Source organism: Triticum urartu, chromosome 7, assembly GCF_003073215.2.
Source record: "Triticum urartu cultivar G1812 chromosome 7, Tu2.1, whole genome shotgun sequence".
NCBI classification, from domain to species: domain Eukaryota; kingdom Viridiplantae; phylum Streptophyta; class Magnoliopsida; order Poales; family Poaceae; genus Triticum; species Triticum urartu.
Genome location: NC_053028.1, coordinates 8,573,854 through 8,596,808, shown reverse-complemented (window position 1 = coordinate 8,596,808; position 22,955 = coordinate 8,573,854). Strand labels below are relative to the sequence as shown.

Here is a 22,955-nt window from a genome sequence, read left to right as displayed (position 1 = left end):
GATCATGGTTCGGAAACTCGTGTCGAAGCTACAGATGCGGGGAGTGATTCCGAAACTTATGTCAGTGCTATGGATGTAAGTGCTAACCTTGCTGGAGCGGATGCAGCGAAAGCAGCGTGTGCTCAGCCATGGAGAAGCAGTGTTTCCACTGGTCGACAGAAGGAGAGGTCCGAAGAAGACCGCAACGCAAAGTGTGATGAACTAGTTGTGTCAGAAGGTCACACGACAAGGCTAGACGTGCGGCGAATTACACTCGGACCAAGCAAGCATGGCATGTGCACGGCACCGGCGAGGAGCGCGAACGTTGGCGCACTTGACACGGCGCGTCTACGTACGGGTGTCGCGTGCGTCGCACCGAGCGACACGCCCGCCAAGTCACACAAGCAGGCGGCCAGTGCAGGGTACGACATGTACATAGCTGTGCCCGAAAGCAGCAGCGACGTGCAGCCGGTTTCCACCGTGAGCACGTTTGGAAATACAACCTGGGCTGGAGCCCCATGTGTTGTTTTGCCAGGAGACGTGCACCCAGCAAAAGGAACAGGCAGCCCAGCAGTAGAGACACGTGGTGAGCTTGGCCCATTGCAAGAAAGGATTTCATCTGTGAGCCTTTGCTGCGATCCAGGAGCCATGCCACTCGCAGAATCGAGCTGGGAAGGAGGCCCACGAGCATCTGGAAAGCTAGAAGTCAGCGCAGGAGGCGTCGCTGTAGTGGCCCGGCAGTCGCCAGTAATCGCCGGACCAATGGCCAGCCAAGCTTTGTACACGGAGGAAGGCTCTAAGGCACATGAGTCGCCTCCGACGGTACAGGAGAAAAGGACACGTCCATCTACAACCGATCATCTACCGCCGGCGTTACACCAACATCTGGAGAATACTCTTCGGACAATTGACCCGGTAAAAGTGCAAGGGAGTGGACGACGATGTCTAGCAAGTGCCGATGAATCGGCGAAATTTATGGACGCAAATACGAAGGAGTATTGGCGTCATGCTATGGAAGAAGAGTTGGGGTCAATCCATAACAATAATTCATGGGAGCTTATGGATCTTCCCAACAATGAAAAGGATATGGAGCTCAAGTGGGAATTCAAGGTCAAAAAAAATGTTGAAGGGTGCATGAAGCACAAAGCAAGGTTTGTAGCCAAAGAGTATATGCAAGAGAAAGGTGTGGACTTCGAAGAATTGTTCGTTCCCATTGCAAAGATAGAGTCGGTAAGATTACTCATCGCTCTCGCGGCTCAGGAATCATGGAAAGTACATCACATGGATGTAAAATCCGTGATTTTGAATGGCGAGATAGAAGGAGATGTGTATGTTAATCAACCACCGGGTTTCATCAAAGAGGGAGAGGAGCACAAGGTACTGAAGTTACACAAAATCTTGTATGGGCTATGGCAAGGACCTCGGGAGTGGAACATCAAACTTGATCGAACATTGATTTCTCTTGGATTTGAGAAAGCCCCACTAGAGCATGCAATGTACAAGAGAGGTGAAGGAAGGGATCGTCTACTAGTTGGCATCTACGTCGACGACCTATTAATTACCGGAGCAGATGAAGAGGTGATTGCAAAGTTCAAGCTACAAATGAAAGAGTTTTTCAAGATGGACGATCTCGGTCTTTTGAGCTACTACCCCCGGATAGAGGTACATCAAAAGCTAGAAGGGATCACACTATGCCAGAAGGCATACACAAGGAAGATACTTGAAAGTTGTGGCATGAAATGTTGCAAGCCAATTGACGTTCCAATGAAACCTGGTCTTGAGCTAAGCAAGAAGACTAAAGCACCCGTAGTTGATGCAATAGAGTATATTGTAGCTGCCGCTGCCGAGTGTCGAGATGTGTGGCTAGGGAGGCTACATGGTGATATCATGGATCGAGATCCGGAACCAGCGGTGCTCAATGTTGACGGCGAGTCGATAACTTTTCTACGCGAGGATCCAGTGCGGCATGGAAGGAGCAAGCACATTGATACGGTGTATCACTACATAAAAGACTGCGTGGAAGAAGGTAAGATGAAAGTCAACTACGTTTGCACCGATAATCAATTGGCGGATATGCTAACCAAGACTTTGGATCGAGAGAAGTTCTTGGAGATGCGAAGAAGGATCGGCGTCGGAGCTGTGACGCGGCCATGTCGTGTTTAGGGGGGTGATTGTTAGACTTAAACACGATTTAATGCACGGCACGTGTACATATCCGAGCTGGATAGGAGTAGTAATCCGAGTAGGATTGATGCTTGAGTTTGTACGTGTATATAAGTACACCCAGCCCCTTGTAATTGATCAACCTATCAGAAGCAATAAAGAATCAAGAACGTCACGTTCCTGTGGCAATACCTTGGCTTTGTGTGCGTGGTGGCGTTTGGTTTCCGGCCGGCTGGCCGTAGTGTACGCTCACGTGTTTTTGGTGTTGCTTGCCGTAGCTATCGATCAGGAGTTCATCGACTAGCAGAAGGCTACCTTTGCACTTTGGTACATCGTGCATCTCGGCATAAAGTATTTCGTCGGGCTGAGCCAGCTTGGGGCAGAAACCAAGACAGTCAGCGTCGCTTTGCTTTGTCGTCGTTCGTCGTCGATCGTCACCGTCGTGGGAAAGTACTCAGCGTCTCGTCTGAGCCAACACGGCCCTGATACGTACTCCGTGCGTAGGCCAAGAGCACCGGTCAGTAGTGCAGGTTGGAGTAGGTATGCGTCTTCGTCGCGAAGAGCTCGTCTGGGCTGCGTCGTACATTCGCTGGTGAAGGCGTGTACAGGCTGCCATGGAGGGTGCCGTTCATCGGGTTATAGTCTGCTAGAATGATAAAGAACGAGGAATATATTCGACAAACGAGGATCGACCACATGTCTTTCCGCAGGGGGCTGAGTTTGGCTGCACGTAGGCTTCTTCAAATGGAATTCATCCACATAAAAGAAAATGGAACTCGTGAGTATATAGCAATATTGTGGCGTGTAATGTTCGGGGTCGCAAGCCGCGACTGTTTGCTAACAGTATGATCAGTAATAAAGTTCTTGGCCCGCGGTATGATGCTTTTCTCTTCTTCCTATCAAACAACATGACAGGCGTGGTTGCTGACCCAATTCGTGCCACCGAGTACTTTCTTTTTTTTCGGGATTACGCAAATTGTGTATCATTGCTGTGGTAGGTAGGAGAGAAAAAGAGTTGGCTTACAGGGTAAGGTCCCGCACGTGCAAAACAGACAGGCGTAGCGAGAGCTTACAAGAGCAGAAGAGAAAGGGGTTGCTCAGCCCCAGGCGCTACAGGAATATCTCGGAAACAGACTGTCAAGGCCTTTTGCCCCGGCCTTCGCCCATGAGCAAGATTCGTCTTCGATGGTTCGTAGCAGGATGGAGGTGGAGGGCCGGTCATCGTCAAAGATGCGGGTATTCTGATGTTTCCAGATGGACCATGCCGTGAGAAGGCAAACCTGACTGACTCTAATAGGTCCTATACTGCTTAGCTACTAACATAAGCTAGCTAGCAAACCTGATCGATCTCTCGCTTGATCAATTCCAGCAACACACAGGACATATGGACACGGAAGTCAGCGTATTGCCACAGGCACGTATGATCGTATCGATTTTGTTTTGATTTGTATTACTTCACAAACCCACAGTACAATATCTACAGGGTCACACAAGCTAGCCTAGCCAGTGTCTAATTGTAGTCCTGCACGAACACACAAACACACACAAACTAAATGGACACGTACATGTATAGGCTCGTATATTTGTACTACTATGTCACATTATTAGTTTTATTAGTTGTGTGTATTTTAGCTATTCAAGGGTTGGGTGTTGATCATCATGTTTTATATCCGTTTCAATAAAAAGACCCTTTATCAGATAGAGAGGAATAGACATTGTGTTTATGTATTATACGTCATCTCGGGTGTATCGCGTGAATTTAAGACTCTTCACATTAGACAATTTAGCCACAGATGGTAGTTGTTCGTTATGCATTTTGGGCCACACATACCAATTCCTTGAAATTCAACGTGATGGGATTGTTTGATTGCTCAACACGGCAAGGTTGTGTGCCTAGTATGCGCCCCGGAAGAGCCAATGGGTTGTTCGATTGCTCACTGTCATGAATTTTATTTCTCCTTTTTCTCCATCTTTTCCTTATTTATTATCCTCTTTGTCATCTTCTTTGATTCTGAAAATTTAAGCCCGTACGTCTTTAGTTGCTGCTGCTGCTCTCAACTAGTACTCTGTAGCTGTTTGCCAAAGAAAACTTTGTAGCTTTTGGAAGCTTTCCAAATAATATTCTTCGTTTACAGTCCACCTCGAACTGCACTCCTAATTTGTTCAGTCTTGCATTTGGTATGCAATTACCAAGGTTAGATGCTATTATTGGGAACTAATTACTTTTAGTGACTACCTGTAGTGCTCTTTGGCTTGTTGCTCATGATAAGGACTTTTCACCAGAGATATAGACAGTCTAGCCAAGAGATATCGATAGTCTAGCCTCCGATCGATAGTGGTTGCCGGCTCAATCAATTATTCTGCAAAGCCTTCGTTGTTTGTTGGGCTTCAGGTGTTAACTAAGTCAACATGGGTGGCGCTGGTATTAATTGTTGATCGTTGATTTACAAGATAGCTAACTGCTCACGCCTTGCAGTTAAGAGTATTGTATTCATTCTCAGACGAGCTGCATAAATTGAGTCTGTGTCTCCCTTTCTGGGTCTTGAATGATTCAAAATTGATTTGTACTACTATATGATAGATCAATATGCTTTTCCAGCTGGAAAAAGAGAAGAAAAACAATATATCCATGCTTCTACTTGTATGCGTAGTATTCTCTCCATTCCAAATTTGTTGAAACTCCAGTTCTGTCCTAAGTTAAAGTTAATTAGAGCAAGCGTATAGGGAAGTGTTTTAATAAAGACATATATGGAAAGGTTTAAATTACTTTCTTACACATGATTTTTTTAAGAGTTAGAAATGTAGGGAAACAGGTAAAGGACTACACATGGTTGATGTAATAAGTTAACTTCCATGACCCTATAATACACTAGTTATTGCACCTGATGTGTGCCACTTGTGAACTACATTGGGATTTTCCCGAAGAGGAGAGGGTGATGCGGTACAGTAGAGATAAGTATTTCCCTCAGTTAAGAACCAAGATTATCAATCCAGTAGGAGAACCAAGCAACACCTCGTTAGCAGCACCTGCACACAAATAACAAAACCTTGCAACCCAATACGAACAAGGGGTTGTCAATCACTTGACGGTTACGAGTAAGATTAAATTGTATGGTATTTGATAGATAGATCGGACAAAAATAAAAAATAAAATAAATAAAGTAAAAATGCTGGAAGGTATTTTTAGAATTTTTATATATGATAAAAGATAGACCCGGGGGCCCTAGTTTTCACTAGAGGCTTCTCTCTTGAATAGCATACGGTTGGTAGACAAATTATTGTTGGGCAACTGATAGAAAAAAACAAATAATTATGACGACCTCCAAGGCAATGATCATGTATATAGGCTTCACGTCCAAGACAAGTTGACTGAAATGATTCTGCATCTACTACAATTACTGCACACATCGACCGATATCCAGCACGCGTCTAGAGTATTAAGTTCATAAAGAAATGGGTAACGCCTTAAGCAAGATGACATGATGTAGTCAAGATAAACATATGTATGAATAAACCCCATCTTTTTACCCTTAATCGCAACGATACATATGTGTCATGTCCCTTTTTTCACTGGGATTGAGCACCGCAAGATCGAACCCATTAGAAAGCACATCTTCCCATTCCAAGATAAATAAATTTAGTTGGCCAATCCAAACCAATAGATTGGAAAAGAAATATGAAGCGACAATAATCATGCATAAAAGAGTTCAGAGAAAACTTAAATAAGATTCATGGATAGATCTGATCATAAACTCACAATTCATTGGATCTCAACAAACACACCGCAAAAAGAGTGACTACATCAAGGAGAACATTGTATTGAAGATCAAAAGGAGAGAACAAGACATATAGCTACTAACTATGGACCCGTAGATCTATGGTAAACTACTCACGCATCATCGGAAGGACAACAAGGCTGATGTAGAGCGCCTCCTTGATTGATTCTCCCTCAGGCGGAGTACCGGAAAAGGTCCCAGATGGGATCTCTCAAGAACAAAGGCTTGTGGCGGCGAAAAAAGTATTTCGTAGACTCCTTTGTTGGTTTCCCGATTTTAGAGAATTTACAGAGGCGGAGTTAGGTCAAACGGAGCTACATGGGCCCCACAAGCTACCAGGGCGCGCCTGGTGCCTTGTGGGCTACTGCTACATCTTCTCATCCCATCTCGAAGCTTCCAGGGTCTCTTATTGTTGGGAAACGTAGTAATTCAAAAAAATTCCTACGATCACGCAAGATCTATCTAGGAGATGCATAGAAACGAGACGGAAGAATGTGTCCACGCATCCTCGTAGACCGAAAGCGGAAGCGTTTTGTAACGCGGTTGATGTAGTCGAACGTCTTCACGATCCAACCGATCCAAGTACCGAACGTACGGCACCTCCGTGTTCAGCACTCGTTCAGCACGATGACGTCCCTCGAACTCTTGATCCAGTAGAGGGTCGAGGGAGAGTTCCGCCAGCACGACGACGTGGTGACGGTGATGTTGAAGTTACCGGCGCAGGGCTTCACCTAAGCACTACGACGATATGACCGAGGTGTTAAACTGTGGAGGGGGGCACTGCGCATGGCTAAGAGATTGTCTGTTGTGCTTTGTGGTGCCCCCTGCCCCTGTATATAAAGGAGGGGGGAGGAGGCCGCCAGCCTAGGGGCGCGCCATGGTGGGGAGTCCTACTAGGACTCCCAAGTCCTAGTAGGATTCCCTTTCCTTTCCGGAGTAGGAAAGAGGGAAAGAGAGAGGGAGTAGGAAAAGGCAAGGGGCGCGCCGCCCCCTCCCCTAGTCCAATTCAGACTCTATGTGGTGGTGGTGGGGGGGGGGGGTCACGCGCCACCTCCCCTTGGCCTGCCTCCTCTTCTTCCCTATGGCCCAATAAGGCCCACTACTTCCCCGGGGGGTTCCGGTAACCTCCCGGTACTCTGAAAAATACCCGAATCACTTCGGAACCATTCCGGTGTCCGAATATAACCTTCCAATATATCAATCTTTACCTCTCGACCATTTTGAGACTCCTCGTCATGTCCATGATCTCATTCAGGACTCCGAACAAACTTCGGTCATCAAATCACATAACTCATAATACAAATCGTCATCAAACGTTAAGCGTGCGGACCCTACGGGTTCGAGAACTATGTAGACATGACCGAGACACATCTTCGGTCAATAACCAATAGCGGAACCTGGATGCTCATACGTCTCCAACATATCTAACTTCCCTCACACTTTACCTCTTGTTTTGGACTGTAATTTGCATGATTTGAATGAAACTAATACCGGACTGACGCTGTTTTCAGCAGAACTATCATGGTGTTGTTTTTGTGCAGAAATAAAAGTTCTCGGAATGGAACGAAACTTTGCGAGGAATTTTTATATAATAAATAAGAATTTTTGGAGCCAAGACCTACCAGAGAGGGGTACTTGGTGGGCACAACCCAGCAGGGCGCGCCCGCCTCTCCTGGCGCGCCCAAGAAGGCAATCGTTAAGGTTATGTTAATTAGCAGATGGCATACACAACATGTGATTACTACGTAAAATACTCTCTCCCGTAAAAATATATAAAGCATTATTCAAACACAAAAGATCACTTTGCTTTGACTACAAAAGTCCTACTAATCAGAACTTCTCAAGCAAAATTAACTGATTTGTCTGAAGTAGCAATGTGGAATATGAAGCCAAGCCAGGGAAATCTTTGAAGTTCCATATTCAAGATCATGTGTACTGTCTAAGCGGCCAACATTTTCAGGGAGGTTCACACCTATTCTGAAAGTTCAATATTCTAGAGTTTCTAGAGTCCAAAATACATTTGCATTTGGTTGGTGTGTGATACAGGAAAAACAATGAAACAGTATGTGCGATTTAATCATATGAATGGAGAGGATATCTTTTTTGTATATCGAGTTAGAGATGATAGCTCACCGTACTTAATGCATGCGTAGCCCAACTCTCTGAAACGCTGGAACAGATGAGAAGTGGGAGGGCACTGAGGATAATCTCTGGAACACAGAAACTCACACTAGTAGAAAAAGGGCATTTTATCCCGGTTCTGGAAATCTGCATGTTACTCCATTTTATCCCGGTTCTAGAGGGCCTTTAGTCCCGGAACTAAAGGGATGTTACTAAAGGTCCCCCTCCCCTTTAGTCCCGGTTCTTATACGAACCGGGACTAAAGGCCCTCCACGTGGCTGCTGCCTGGAGGTCTACCTTTAGTCCTGGTTGGTAACACCAAATGGTATTAAAGGATTTTTTTTGATTTTTTTTCTTGATTTTCAAAATTTTGAATTATTTTAACCTCTAATCTCTAATCACCCCTCATCACTGCTCAATTTAATCTCTAATCACCCCTCATCATTCCAAATCATCTAACTTCCTGAACAGTCACCCATCCTCCCACTCCCCCAGACTGAGCACGCTTAACTTCCGGGTTCTATTCTCCCTCGTTTCCAAGTCTGCACTTGTTGTTTTCCTGACAATAGTAAGATGTCAATCCTATTAACCCTCAGGAGTTTAGCTTGAGCATGAAATCACAAATTTCAGTGTTTGAGTTTGAAACTATTGTTCTAAAAAACAATAATTATTTAGTGACACTAATATTTCTTGAATAAGTAGTTTGACCATTGTTTGACCACAATTTGAGCAGATTTGACCAAAATTCAAAAAAACTGAAATAATTATTTAGTAACACTAATACTTCTTGAATAAGTAGTTTGATCATAGTTTGACCAGATTTAACGAAAATTAAAAAAATGAAATTTGAGCATAACTTTTTTTCCTTTTGGAATTTCAGGATTCTAAAAATTTGCAAACAGGCCATAGGCAGTCAAAATCGGATGCGGATTTTCGTGCCGAACATTTTGATATATTATACGTTTTTTCTGACATCGTATGCAAAAGTTATAGCTGTTTTACATTTTTCCTACACTTTTTGCAAAACATGTCCAAAATTAAGTTTTTAAATTTTCCTAACTAGTAGATGTAGTAACATAACTACATCTCGAAGGATTTTAACTTTTGAAGTTTTTATCATTTTCTTTTGCTTTTTACAAACTGAAAAGGCAATACACAGGGGGGTAGGATTTAAAAATTGCACCATTAGTACCAGTTCGTGCCACGAGCCGGTACTAAATGTTACCCCATTAGTACCAGTTCGTGCCACGAGCCGGTACTAAATGTTACCCCATTAGTACCAGTTCGTGCCACGAACTGGTACTAATGGGCATCGCACCCTTTAGTCTCGGTTCGTGGCACTAACCGGGACTAAAGGTCCCATTTGAACCGGGAGTAATGCCTGTACGGTGCCCTAGCCGCTCGAACCGGGACTAATGCTCACATTAGTCCCGGTTCGTAATGCAACCGGGATTAATGCTCTTTTCTGGCCGAACCAAAGCCTCTGTTTTCTACTAGTGTCATCTTTCAAAATCAATAAAGCAGCAAAGAACCGGAGAGCTTTGATTGCGTAATTGCAGCGCATGATCTACCACAAGTTGCAATGAAGTATTAGATCAACGGAAGAAGAATGAAGGAAACTAAAGAGGGCGGAGGTTAATCTCACTTGTGTAAACTGAGGTCCTGCTTGAGATAATGATACAACAAGGTCTCCACAGACAGGGGGTCATTTAGATAATATATCCAGGGACTTCGGAGTAACACGCAGACTATCAAACCTGCAGTGAATAAGAACATAAATGTGTAAATCATGGACATCCAGTCAAATACATAAACTATGAAAAAAATACTCTGGTTTAAAGTTTATTACGCAACATAAAACATGAGTGAACAACCAAATGACAGTGCATGAGTGCTAAATGCTACAACAGAAGTAACTCACTTGTATACTGAAAAATGACCACAGCAATCAAGCAAAAAAAAAATACCTTGATGTTATTTGGTATAGCACTTCTGAAAGATCAATTTTTTCCTTAAAGTGTTGCTGCATGGTAGCAAACCCGATAAGAAGAGGTTCAAGAAGACCAACTAGACAGCTTCTTATTTCCACACCCTTTTTCTGTCTTGGATTTGTAACTGTTGGATTCACAAGCAGCAGACGGTCGTTCAAGGCACCAAGCAACACTGCATGCATAAAGATGCATATGGTTAAGTCCAGCACAAACTCATAGAAATAACAAGAAAACAATAGCACGGAGCATGGTAACAAACTGGGGACATAACACAAATGCTAGGATGATCATGGCTTTACTTCATGGGGGTTTTTTTGTGCAAAAATGACAAGCACACAACGCAGTGAAAGTGCGGACCATTTGCTTAAATGCTATGTGCCTCCCGGATGCCCAAAGCATATGTTTCTTAAACAGTTCGAGAAGATATTGTTTGATAACGATTCAGAGAAGAGCTACCAAGAAAAGCGTACAGCAATGGTGAGTTTACTTTTTCCGCATTTTTCCATGACAATTTTTTTAATAGTTATATGCTCTATGCAACTTTTTTTTCCAACTGACACTTGCTGTATAGGCCGGCGCAGTGCTAAAAGGGAACTGGCCAATAGAACGTCACACAGGGAAGATTTACACAAGGACCACGTTCGAGAAGTTCGGTGAGTCCTTGTATAAAGCGGGATCATATGTGACGGAAGAAGTGGTTGACAAGAGAAAATACTTGGTTAGTTGCGTGGAAGCTTCGACAAGGCAATCATGGTGCAAGGTTGCGTTTTCCGTGGACGTTTCTGAGGATATGGGGCAGTTCCTATGCGAGTGTGGCTTCTACCCTCATTCGGGCATACTATGTTTCCACGCGTTGAAGGTGAGTAGTGATAAACATAGCATTTTCGTTTCAATTACAGGTCACTATACTCAGTTCGTTGGCCAAGACTTTCAGAAAAAAAAAGTGAATTATTAACAAAATTGTTTCTTCTACGGTTGCAGGTAATGCTTGATCCCCGAGTTTCAGAAATACCGGTGAAGCACATGATGAAGAGATGGACCAGAGATGCACAGTGGCGTAGCGCACGTTCCATGGACCACCCTGTACTTCACTATATGGGCAAGAAAATATGGCAGGCCGCAGCCCACGTTCTAAGGCCTAAGCCCAAAAAGTACGACTGCACGATCTGATAGCTAGCTTCCTTCCTACGATCTTGGTGTACGCTTTCTTCAAGAAAAATTTCCTTGTATGCTTAAATGAAATTATCTCTTTTTTTTGCGGGAAGTTTTCTTGTACGCTAGAGGATGGTCTTGATGACTTGAAGTCTCCAACCGACCACACCGTGATGGTGAACCCTAGCGTCCAACGAGGCAGGAGCCGGTGACGCACCGCACCAGGTAGGCATAGGGGGGAGGAGTGTGCCGGCGAGGCGGGGGCTAGTAATGTGTGCACGGGGCAGGCCGAGCCATAGAGGCATGAACTCCACCGACTTCGCATCTTTCCAATTTAAAGTATGGTTTCCATTTTCAATTCGAAGTATGATTTTTGCCTTCAAGGTTTAACTGTGCGTGCAAATTCAAGACTTAAAATTGATAAAATGGAGCCAACAGACTAATGATGGTTATGTGCTCACTCGAACTGGCAGTTTATAAATTAAACCGTTTTATTTTAGAGTTGTTGCAAAATTAAACTTATCGATACATTCTTTTGATAAATTCTATACTAGTATGTAGTGGCGGAGCTCGATGCTGGGTCCGTTTGGATTATTCATGTGCTCGCCATGTCAATATTGGCGCGCCATATAATTGGCGGAGGATTCCGCTGCCAGCCGCTCACAAAAAATTGGCTAAGAAAGCAGGGGATGCTATTGGGGCTGGGGTGAACCAAAAAATTGGATGAGATCCAAACAGAGGCCAGCGTTGAAGTCAATTACACATAACAATTGTATCATTATCTCGTACACTGATACCAAATAGATCCGACATGCACAATAGATCAGGAGGATCTGGATATAGCAGAAGGCGACTTACATTGTAATGTTGATGTAGAGGTCCTTGACGTCCCTCTTGAGCTCCTGGTTGCCATTCTCGTGGTCAAAGAACACCTATAGAGATATTAACCACCACAACCATTTCAAATCTTGACAAACCAAAACGAAAGAGCAATCCTATATATAGGGAAAAAAACACATGAATGGCACAAAACCGGCGATGATTCTTTGTTATAGAAACTAATATGCGCACTCATTTTCTATTTGGATCATATTTTGTTGAACAAATCGTTGCTTCAGTTCAGTACCAGTGCCATATCGATGTGTTTCACCTGATCATTACTACAGGGTCTATCTTTGTGCAAAAAACTATGACGATGCTACGAACTTGTCGCTCTGCACTGGCTCAAAGGACAACACGTTCCTGTCAAGGTCTGGTCCCCGGCCAGCCATTGCATGTGGAGCTGTCGCAGCTCCCAGCCGACGCCGTCCAGGTGGAGCGTTGGCGACTCCCAGCCGGCGCCGGCCGCTTGATTTAGATGAGTTGATCCAGGTCCAACGCCGCTCTGACCTCCTCTTTGACGGGCTCCATGCCCTTATTGATGTGCCCATGCCAGTCTAAGGAGGCTGGGAGCTTAGCTATTGCCTGAATTACATGCCTGCTCACAAATTTAAAAACAGCTTGGCTAAAATCTCATATCACTTTTAGAATAAAACTTGATGAAACAGAGTTATGATAACAAAACCATGCAATGAACCAGGATTTTTGATAAATAAAATCGAAAGTACATGTTTTACTCCAACAAGCTATACTGCAATATTTCAACTGACTCGGTTCTATCAGCACACTGATGACATAATAGATGCATTGTTCTAAGAAATAGGTAATCAGAACTGGAAATATTACCTATTTGGTAAGTGCAAGCTTCTGCCTATGGAAGTATGGATGCTTTCTATCCATCACCACAAATGAACAGAGAAACAGGGAGAAGAAGAACCCAAAATCGAGACGCTAAATGAGAGGGATAGGGCTCACAGAAAGGGTCTTCTCATTGCAGCAGCATCGACATTTTCTCAAGCCAAATCTCTCCGGAGTTGCCCACGCCTTACTCTTCGACCGACCGGACCTCCTCCAATGGTTGCCGTCAGCTCTCGCCTCCTCATGCACCCCCTTGTATTTCGTGCTTCAGCACTGAACACGAACAGAAGATTCAGCTAGTGATACTATAGACCTAACAATTGGGGAATCATATAAGTGAACTTACATCCATGCTTGACAGATCAAACCATTTCGTACCTCCTGGCAACAGTACCGAGCATCCCAAGAACCTTGTATATCATGTATGGAAGAAGAGTGAAACAGACAAAGATTTCATGACTGTGTAGCATTGGCAAGTCCCTTTTCCATGACTTCATCAATAACCGCTTCATATGTGTGCAATCCTTTGAAGTAAAGTGTACTTCCATCCTACATCGTCACCAAGAAAACATCACTTCAAGCAACAGAACGTCAACGCACCCGGATTCAGAATACACATACACTTTGTTCTAGCTGTAGAAATCTAATAGCACACTGATCAAAATTAGTACAAGGACATATCAAACAGGTAAAAAAGATATGAAAGACTAACTTTATCCAAACAAACAGGAAGAGGAGCAATATAAAATGATGGGCCAGATCAAAGGGAGTTGGCTGTGGGAGAGAAGTGTCGATGATTACCACGATTCAGTTGCTAATCACCTTCGAGGATCCCAACATCGACAAACCATATCGATTCAGGAAGAGCTGGAACAATTCGTGATAGTGCTGCATCAGCCTCCCCGCTGGGTGTTTTTCAGTGGGAAAATACAGTATAATATGTATATCTAGTCCAGCCTAATTCTCTAGTTAATGACCTCCTTTGTTTTGTTTTATCAGATTCTATTTTAATTCAGACGATTCTATTTTACATTCAGACTGTAGTTAATTGCCTCCTTTCTCCCTCTGTCCACACCATAGACAAGGATGCACTACCAGCTTCAGCGGCCAAAGGGAGGACGCCAATCTGAATTCAGTACAATCTTCAAATTATTGGAAGACAAGTCTATGAACTTCAAACTTGGTAGATTTGCAAAGTGTTCTTCAGTGATCACACCAGTAAAGCTATTGTCACTTAGAAACAGAGAAATCAGATTACTAAGAGAGCTTATTTCAGTGGGTACACCTCCATTGAGAAAATTGCTGGACAAGTCTAGGTAGGTTAGGCTAGTTGAATGCATGAGCTCTGCTGGTATAGGAACAATGATCCTGTTATATGAGAGGTCAAGGTGAGTCAAATACATCAATTTCCCAAGCTCCGCTGGTATACTTCCGGTGAGGTGATTGTGGCCGAGCCTAAGGTAGGTTAGACATGTCAAATTCCCAAGCTGTGGTGGTACAGGTCCAGCAATTTCGTTGGTCCAGAGGTCAAGAGTGGTCAAATACCTCAAATTCCCAAGCTCGGCTGGTATACTCCCGGTGAGATCATTAATGCTTATGTCCAAAGAGGTTAAAGTGGTAAGGGCACCTAGTTAAGTTGGTATACCTCCATCGAGGTGATTGCTAGAGAGGTCCAAAGAAATCAGACATGTCAAGTTCCCAAGTTGTGGTGGTATAGGTCCAAAAAGGTTGTTTCCATCTAGGCTTAGTATGCTTAACCCGGTGAAGTCACTGCTAAAGTTTGGTAGAGTTGCAGTGAAATGGTTGCCACCTAAATCCAGCTCCTGCAATTTTTTCCATGTGCATTGCGGCAAACTCTCCATCAGCACTGCTATGTCTCCATTTATGTCATTACCAGAGATGTAAAGGATTTCCAAACTACAAAAATTCTTGTAGTATCCTGTCATCATCATGTCTGTGATCTCATTCCCTGAAATATCAAGGACTTGAAGGTACGTCATGTTTCCTAGTGTGTCAGGGAACTGGCCGAATAGTGAGTTTTGCCGAAGATTGAGGTACTTCAGGCTTGTTGCTTTCCAAAACCAACCAGATGTGAGTGAGTGTTTAAAATCATTTGAGGACAGGGTTAAGCTTCTCAAGTTTTGTGAAATTAAGGTGCAGAAGAGATTGGTTTGCACTATTAAGAAGACAGAGAGACAGATCAATGACCCTCAGAGATGGAATCATATTCAAGGTATGAGGCCAGTCAGCTATCCCTGAGAGCTCTACTCCAGACATGCTAAGGAACTTAAGAAAAGTTAGCTTTGTTAACCAGGTGATGTCTGTTGAGTACATGCCCACCCATGTTGGCAAGTTCAAGATACTGCAACTTTGACAGGTTACCAAGCTGAGAAGGCACTCTACCAGTAAATGGTATGCCATAGAGGTTAAGATATCTCAAGTTCCCAATGGAGCCCAACAAATGAGGAATTTTTCCATCTGGCCCTAGTAAACAGTTCATGCTAAGGTCCAGGTGCTCTAGATGCTTCAAGAAAAGCAGAGAGGGGCTTATCTCTCCGAACAAAGCATTGACATCTTCATATGCATAATAGACACCGCTGGGGTCGAACGTCGCATTTGGATTCCGAAGGTGAAGCTTGATGACATGTCCTGTTTGTTAAACGTGTACGTCAAGTTGTATAGTTAGGATTAGATTGAGTTTGTTGTGCGGGTCATTCTTATCTAATCCCAGCACACGTTGTAATCCTAACTACCTGTATCTATCCTGTACCATGTACGTGAATATAAATAGAGAAGAGGCCGGAGGTAATCACCACGGCAAAACAATCTTTTTAACTTGGTATACAGAGCCAAAGATCCAATCTCCCTTCTTCCACCATGACGGGCACCGCCCCTGCTTCCCCCTCTGGCACCGCTGGCGCCCTCACCACCCTCAACGCCGGCACCCTGTCTGTCGGCTCCTCCACTTCCGCTCCGATCTCAGTCACCTCGCTCGGTAGCCTGATCACTCTGCGCCTTACGCGCGAGAACTTCCTGCTATGGAAGACCCAAGCCGTCCCCGCCCTTGCTGCAAACGGCCTGTTCGGCTATGTTGCCGGCACCAACGCAGCCCCGCCGCACACCATCAAGGAAGGAACTGGTGATGCAGCCGTCGATGTGGCCAATCCAGAGTTTCTTCGCTGGTACCAGCAGGACCATCTTGTCATGATCGCCCTCCTCGGGTCCATGACCGAGGACATCCTCGGCCAGATGACCCAGCTGACGACCTCCGCCGCCGTTTGGACTGCACTGCACGACATGTTCGCTTCGCAGAATCGCGCCCGCATCATGCAGCTCAGGTATCAGCTTTCCAACCTGAAGAAGAAGGACCTCTCTGCCTCCGACTACTACCGCAAGATGAAGGGGTTCGCTGATGCAATGGCTTCCATCGGCAAGCCCCTCACTGACGATGAAGTGCTCGGCTACATGCTCGCCGGGCTGGGCTCCGAGTTCGAGCCCCTCATCGCGTCGATCACGGCGCGGGATGATCCAGTAAGTCTCAACAGTTTCTATGCGTACCTCCTTAGCGCTGAACTTCGCCTAGAGCAACAGAACTCGTCAGGTGAAATCCATCCTTCCGCCAACGCTGCTGCTCGTGGCAATGACCGCGGCGGCAATGGTGCACGCGGTGGACATGGCGGACAAGGCGGCGGACATGGCGGACAAGGCGGTGGACATGGGCGTGGCCGCGGCGGGCGTGGCCACGGCAACGGCCGCTCCAACTTGAAGTGTCAGGTGTGCAGCAAGTTTGGCCATGACGCCCTTCACTGCCGCAATCGCTTCAACCATGCCTTCCAGTCGGAGGACAACAGGGAGCGTTCCGGCAACTCGGCCAACACTGGCTCATACTCCGTCGATCCTCACTGGTATGCGGACACCGGTGCGACGGACCATCTGACGAGCGACCTCGATCGTCTCTCGTTCCAGGAGCGTTACGGCGGCAAGGACCAGGTTCACGTCGCCAACGGTGCAGGTCTGCATATTTCTCATGTTGGTCATTCAACTATTGCTGGCTCATCTAGACCTCTATACTTACGTAATGTTTTGCATGTCCCACATGTTAGCAAACACCTTCTTTCCGTAAACAAGCTTGTTTCTGATAATGATGCCTTTGCCGAATTCCATCCTAAATTTTTTTATTTGAAGGACCGAGCAACGAAGAGGGTTCTTCTGCAAGGTAGATGCCGTGGAGGTCTCTACCCGGTGCCAAGCCTCAAGTCCACTTCCTTTGTGTCCAGTCATCGTGCTCTCTCTGGTGTCAAGCTCTCCATCGAACATTGGCATCGAAGATTAGGTCATCCGTCCAAAGACGTCGTTGAGTCTGTTCTTAGATCAAATAAATTTGCTTGTGCACCTTCCGAGTCTAGTGTTTGTGACGCATGTCAACGTGCGAAAGTTCATCAATTACCTTTTCGAGATTCAACTCATGTAACTCATACTCCTCTTGAACTTATTCATTCCGATGTATGGGGGCCTGCCATTACCTCTGTCGGCGGGTTTAAGTATTATGTGAGTTTTTTAGATGATTTCAGCCGGTTCACCTGGATTTTTTTGCTCAAACGCAAATCTGATGTAGAACAAGCATTCTACAATTTCCAGAAACATGTCGAGCGTATGCTTAACACCAAAATTCGAGCTGTACAATCCGACTGGGGTGGTGAATACCACCGCTTATCTCGGTATTTTCAGCGTGAGGGTATACACCATCGTGTCTCTTGCCCACACACGTCCCAACAAAATGGGATTGCCGAACGCAAGCATCGGCACATTGTCGAGACGGGCATTGCCTTGCTCGCCCACTCCTCACTTCCTGTGCGCTTTTGGGACGAAGCATTTCTCACCGCGTGTTACCTTATTAATCGCATGCCTACTCGAGTTCTCCAAAATGCTACACCCATCAGCTGTCTTTTAAATGAGCGCCCAGACTATACTTTTCTTCGCGCATTTGGATGTGCCTGTTGGCCTAATTTGCGCCCTTATAACAATAGAAAACTTGAGTTCCGATCTAGGCAGTGTGTTTTCCTTGGCTATAGCTCAATGCACAAAGGCTATAAATGTTTGGATCGGTCGAGTGGGCGCATCTACATCTCACGTGATGTTGTGTTCGATGAGAACGTATATCCTTTTGCTACATCCAGTTCGGCTCCACTTTTACCTACGCCATCATCTTTACTGTTTCCTGTTTCTGAGCCTGCTGTTGTTGATGATCGCATGAGAAAATATGATCTTTCCCTGTTGGCTAACCCTGCCTCGAGCAGCTATGAGACCTGTGCAGATCGGACGCCACCCAACAGCTCCTCAACACCAACGTCGCCATGCACGTCCGCGCCTCGCCATGCAGATGAGCCTCCCTTGCCTGGCCCCGGTAGCCCGGCATCTTCGTCACCTGCATCCCCGGCCGCGTCCACGCCTGGGCAAGGCTCCCGCGACGGTCCGCTCGCCTCCTCTGTGAGGGACCCCTCCGCACGCTCGCCTGGAGCGAGCTCTCCTGCGTGCTCGTCTCCGCCGAGTCCCCACGCGAGCTTGCCTACCCGTCCGCTGGACTTGGACGCTCCGGCAGCGACGCCGTCTCCAGCCGCGTCGTCTCCGGTTGCAGCTGTTCCTGATGCTACGACACATCCGATGAAGACCCGGCTCCGTGACAACATTGTCAAGACACTGGTCCCGTCCGACGGCACCGTGAGATATGATCCTCGGCGTCGCGCCTTTCATGCTGAGCCGCGCACATATCGTGATGCCCTCGCCGACTCTCATTGGCGTCAGGCAATGGATGCTGAGTTCGATGCTCTCCAGCAGAATCACACCTGGACTCTCGTTCCTCGGCAGCCAGGGCAGAACATCATCAGCTGTAAGTGGGTTTTTAAAGTCAAGCACAAGTCGGATGGCTCGCTGGATAAATTCAAGGCTCGGCTCGTCGCTCGTGGATTCACACAGCAGCATGGTATTGACTATTCTAAGACTTTCTCCCCTGTTGTTAAGCCTGCTACGGTTCGTCTTGTGCTCTCTCTTGCCATCTCCAGAGGCTGGCATCTTCGTCAGGTTGACATAAGCAATGCATTCCTTCACGGGATTCTCAAAGAGGACGCCTACATGCAGCAACCTCCTGGTTTTCAGGATCCATCTCGGCCACACCATGTCTGCAAGCTCCACAAGTCCATGTATGGTTTAAAGCAATCCCCGCGAGCATGGTATGCTCGTCGCAGTGATCGACTGCAACAACTTGGCTTTGTTCCCTCTGCCGCTGATACTTCCCTCTTCATTTTTATGCATGATGGTGTGACTATTTATATGCTGGTATACGTGGATGACATTGTCATTGTCAGCTCGTCCTCCCAGGCTATGGATTCTCTTCTTCGGCAGCTCTCTGCCACTTTTCCTGTTAAGGATCTCCGGTACTCTGAATTATTTTCTTGGAGTTGAAGTGGTTCGCAATCCAGGGGGAATAAATCTCACACAGCAGAAGTATGCTCTAGATTTGCTGCAGCGCACAAATATGGCGAATTGCAAACCAGTTTCTACTCTTATGTGCACACATCAGAAGCTGTCTCGTGAGTTGGGTCATAGTCTGAATGAGGAAGAGGCGTTCAGGTACCGCAGTACAGTTGGCGCACTTCAATACTTAACTCTGACTCGACCAGATCTTTCCTTTGCGGTGAACAAGGTCTGTCAGTACCTGTCGCGGCCCACAGATGTGCACTGGGAAGCTGTAAAGCGGATCCTGCGTTTTGTAAAGGGAACAGTCAACCACCAGCCTGACCATTCGACGCTCCTCATCAACGCTCATTAGCGTGTTTACTGACGCCGATTGGGTAGGGTGCAGCGACGACCGGAGATCAACGGAGGTTTTGCGCTCTTCTTCGGGCCCAACTTGTCTCATGGAGTGCAAGGAAACAGCCAACTGTTTCACGTTCATCGACTGAAGCTGAGTACAAGGCTCTCGCAAATGGTACAGCTGAAGCTACCTGGATACAGTCCTTGTTGAAAGAACTGCACGTCTCACAACCTCGAGCACCCGTCTTATGGTGTGACAACCTCGGTGCCACGTATCTGACTGCTAATCCGGTGTTCCATGCTCGTACTAAGCACATCAAGATTGATTTTCACTTCGTAAGAGAGAAGGTGGCCATGGGAGCACTTGAAGTACGGTTCGTCGCCTCGGCTGATCAAGTAGCTGATGCATTCACCAAACCTCTCACCAAGACTATGCTCGAGCGCCTGCGCACCAATCTCAACCTCACTACCGGGTGAGATTGCGGGAGAATGTTAAACGTGTACGTCAAGTTGTATAGTTAGGATTAGATTGAGTTTGTTGTGCGGGTCATTCTTATCTAATCCCAGCACACGTTGTAATCCTAACTACCTGTATCTATCCTGTACCATGTACGTGAATATAAATAGAGAAGAGGCCGGAGGTAATCACCACGGCAAAACAATCTTTTTAACTCTGTTCGGTTGCTGCAACCGACGCCTCTCCACCGACAGCAGTCCTGTCTGTGCCACGAGGCGAGGCGATTGGCTTTGTCGCTTGTAATGCCATTTTTGAAGGAGAGCAAGGCGGCCCTCTCAGCGGGTATGCAGCCGCCACCATGGGCATGCTCCTGCTGGTGTTGTAGTGCACCATTTGTGAAGAATGGAAATATGCTAAGGCTGATGAGAATGAGCAAGAGATTGGTTGTGCGAGACATTCCGAAAGAATGAGCTGTCTAGCCGGGGAAGCAAAGCATGCACACTAGAGTATGCTAGAGGCTGAGTTTTATTACAGTATTTATTAGGTAGTCTGGCCAGAATACCTAGACTCATGGAGTCTACGCTCAAAGTACCCGTCCTTCAGGGAACTGAATCAAGTCTGGTTCATACAATTTTGTGGCCAGACTGTGCTGGGAGTCTCCACTCTCTAGCCACTCGACTAGTTGCCTGACTGCAACCACACGGTACTGTCAAAGTCACTCAATTTTGTTGTATTTGTGGCGTGCCCTGTTGCAATTTCGTTGAAACTCTCTAGAGTTTTCAACTTCAAACAACATACAAGATCACAAAGAGATTGAAAAGAGCATAATACCACAAAATAGCATACTCTACTGGCCGGATTTCGAACCCTGCTCTTGATCTCAAACAGAAGGGAAAAAAATGTTGGTAGAAGAATGCAATGGGTTACTCAAGTGTATGCAACAATCATGCAGCTGTTAGTGAGTGCTGGAAATACGGATTGAGCTTCGAAACTTGCTTAATGGCACAGGCATCGATAAATTTAAGCTGGCCCCAGCCTCCCTATTTTGTAGCCTGGACTTTAGGGAAGTCCTTTTTGGAGAAACATCAAGAATCTGATGTGTGGGAGCAATCAAAATGCAGGTCTTTTCTGGCTATTAACGGTGACAGGAGGTGCTATTATTGTTAAGACCAATTAAGAACCAACCTTTCTGAAGGAGAACGAGTGTGTGATGACAGACAACAGTGGTTTGGTGAGCTGTTTTCCTGTTGCATATGGACGTGCAAATTTCAATCTGAGCTGTATTTATATGTTTCCATTACGAGAACTTTGTAGTCAAGTTACAATACATAGAAGGCCTGATGATAGCACCTGAACGAATTAAATATTGACTACTTCCTCCGTTCCTAAATATAAGTCTTTTTAGAGATTCCACTACAAACTACTACGGATGTATATAGACATACTTTAGAGTGTAGATTCACTCATTTTGCTCTGTATGTAGTTCATAATGGTGTCTCTAAAAAGACTTATATTTAAAAACATAGGAAGTAGAATGATCAACTAAAAAGTAAAGACGCTGCTGCTTCTGCATTTTCTGCACCGGGAGTCTTTTTTTTTCACGAATACGCAAAACTCGCGTATCATTCCATCATTGATAGAAGCAAACGGACAAACATCCATTTTTCGTCCGCTTTTGATCCATTCCCGACCCAACTTTGGACCACCTTTGCGTCCAAACGGACACACGCGGAGGAGCTTTTTGCCGACGTTCATGGTTCTTTATTGCCGGTGGGAAAGAAGCTACGGCCGCCGGCGCCGCCCATCGACCCCAACAACTTCCGGCAGGCGCTGCATTGCCGCAGGGCGCACCCGCCAGCACCAACATAACGTGCTCTTTCCGGCTACGTCTTCACCACGACCGCATGATGTTCGACGCTTTTCTCACAAGGTACCATGGATAGCGGGGACTGCTTTTGTGATTATGCAGAACATAATCGTGGAGGATGAGCATGGTGATAGCATCTATGACCAAAGGTTTGACTTTAAGAGTGAAAATGTTGAGTCTGAGCGCCCACCTCTTGCAACCTTTGAATAATCTGTCCAATTTCATCATGAATTGCGTGATTGGCATACTCATATGTAGCTTCTGGATGACTTGGTTGAGCACATGTGGACTCACATTGGCAACCGGTTGATCTATCGATTCATTTTCTTTTCATGCAAAACAATTTCGATTGGGTTATAAGACTATTTGATATTGTTTTTATTTCAATTGGTTTGTAAGACTATTTCGAGTGTGAAACTATTTGATTATGAACTATTTGCTATGTTCGCTTTTAGTTCAAAGAATGCATATAGGGCCTCCACCGGACAAGATGCGTCCGCGTGTTGGGCGCACGGCTGGCGCATCCAGAAAAATAGGCGGACACCGCCCCATTGCCATCCCCAAACGAATGAAATCCGGAGAAAACAGACGTCCGTTTGAGGTCATGCGTTGGAGTTGCCCTGAGAGGCCGTGTCCGCTCTGGGCCGGCTTCAATGTGGAGCGGCCGCTCTACAACGGCGTGAATGCGGGCAGCTGGCACCAGGGGAACGCGCATGGGCGAGGGAAGAGGTTTTGGGTGGGCCAGGGTGGTCTAAAGCGGGCGTGACTGCTGTCTGGACGCTAGTAAAACACTCCTAGTTTGTCTCCGGTTTGTGGAAGAAAGTGTGTCCGGACCAATGAGTGAAGCGATACAGGTCCGCCTTGGATGTCACAACACCTCCGGGTCGCGCGGTCCGAACGCT

The 22,955-nt window shown here is 45.9% G+C and overlaps 2 pseudogenes; one reads left to right on the top strand and one right to left on the bottom strand.

Moving 5' to 3' along the window:
- Window positions 1-14,019: 14,019 nt before the first annotated feature.
- LOC125518064 lies at window positions 14,020-20,651 on the bottom strand (annotated as a pseudogene).
- On the top strand, window positions 16,355-16,493 carry LOC125526155 (annotated as a pseudogene).
- Window positions 20,652-22,955: the final 2,304 nt, after the last annotated feature.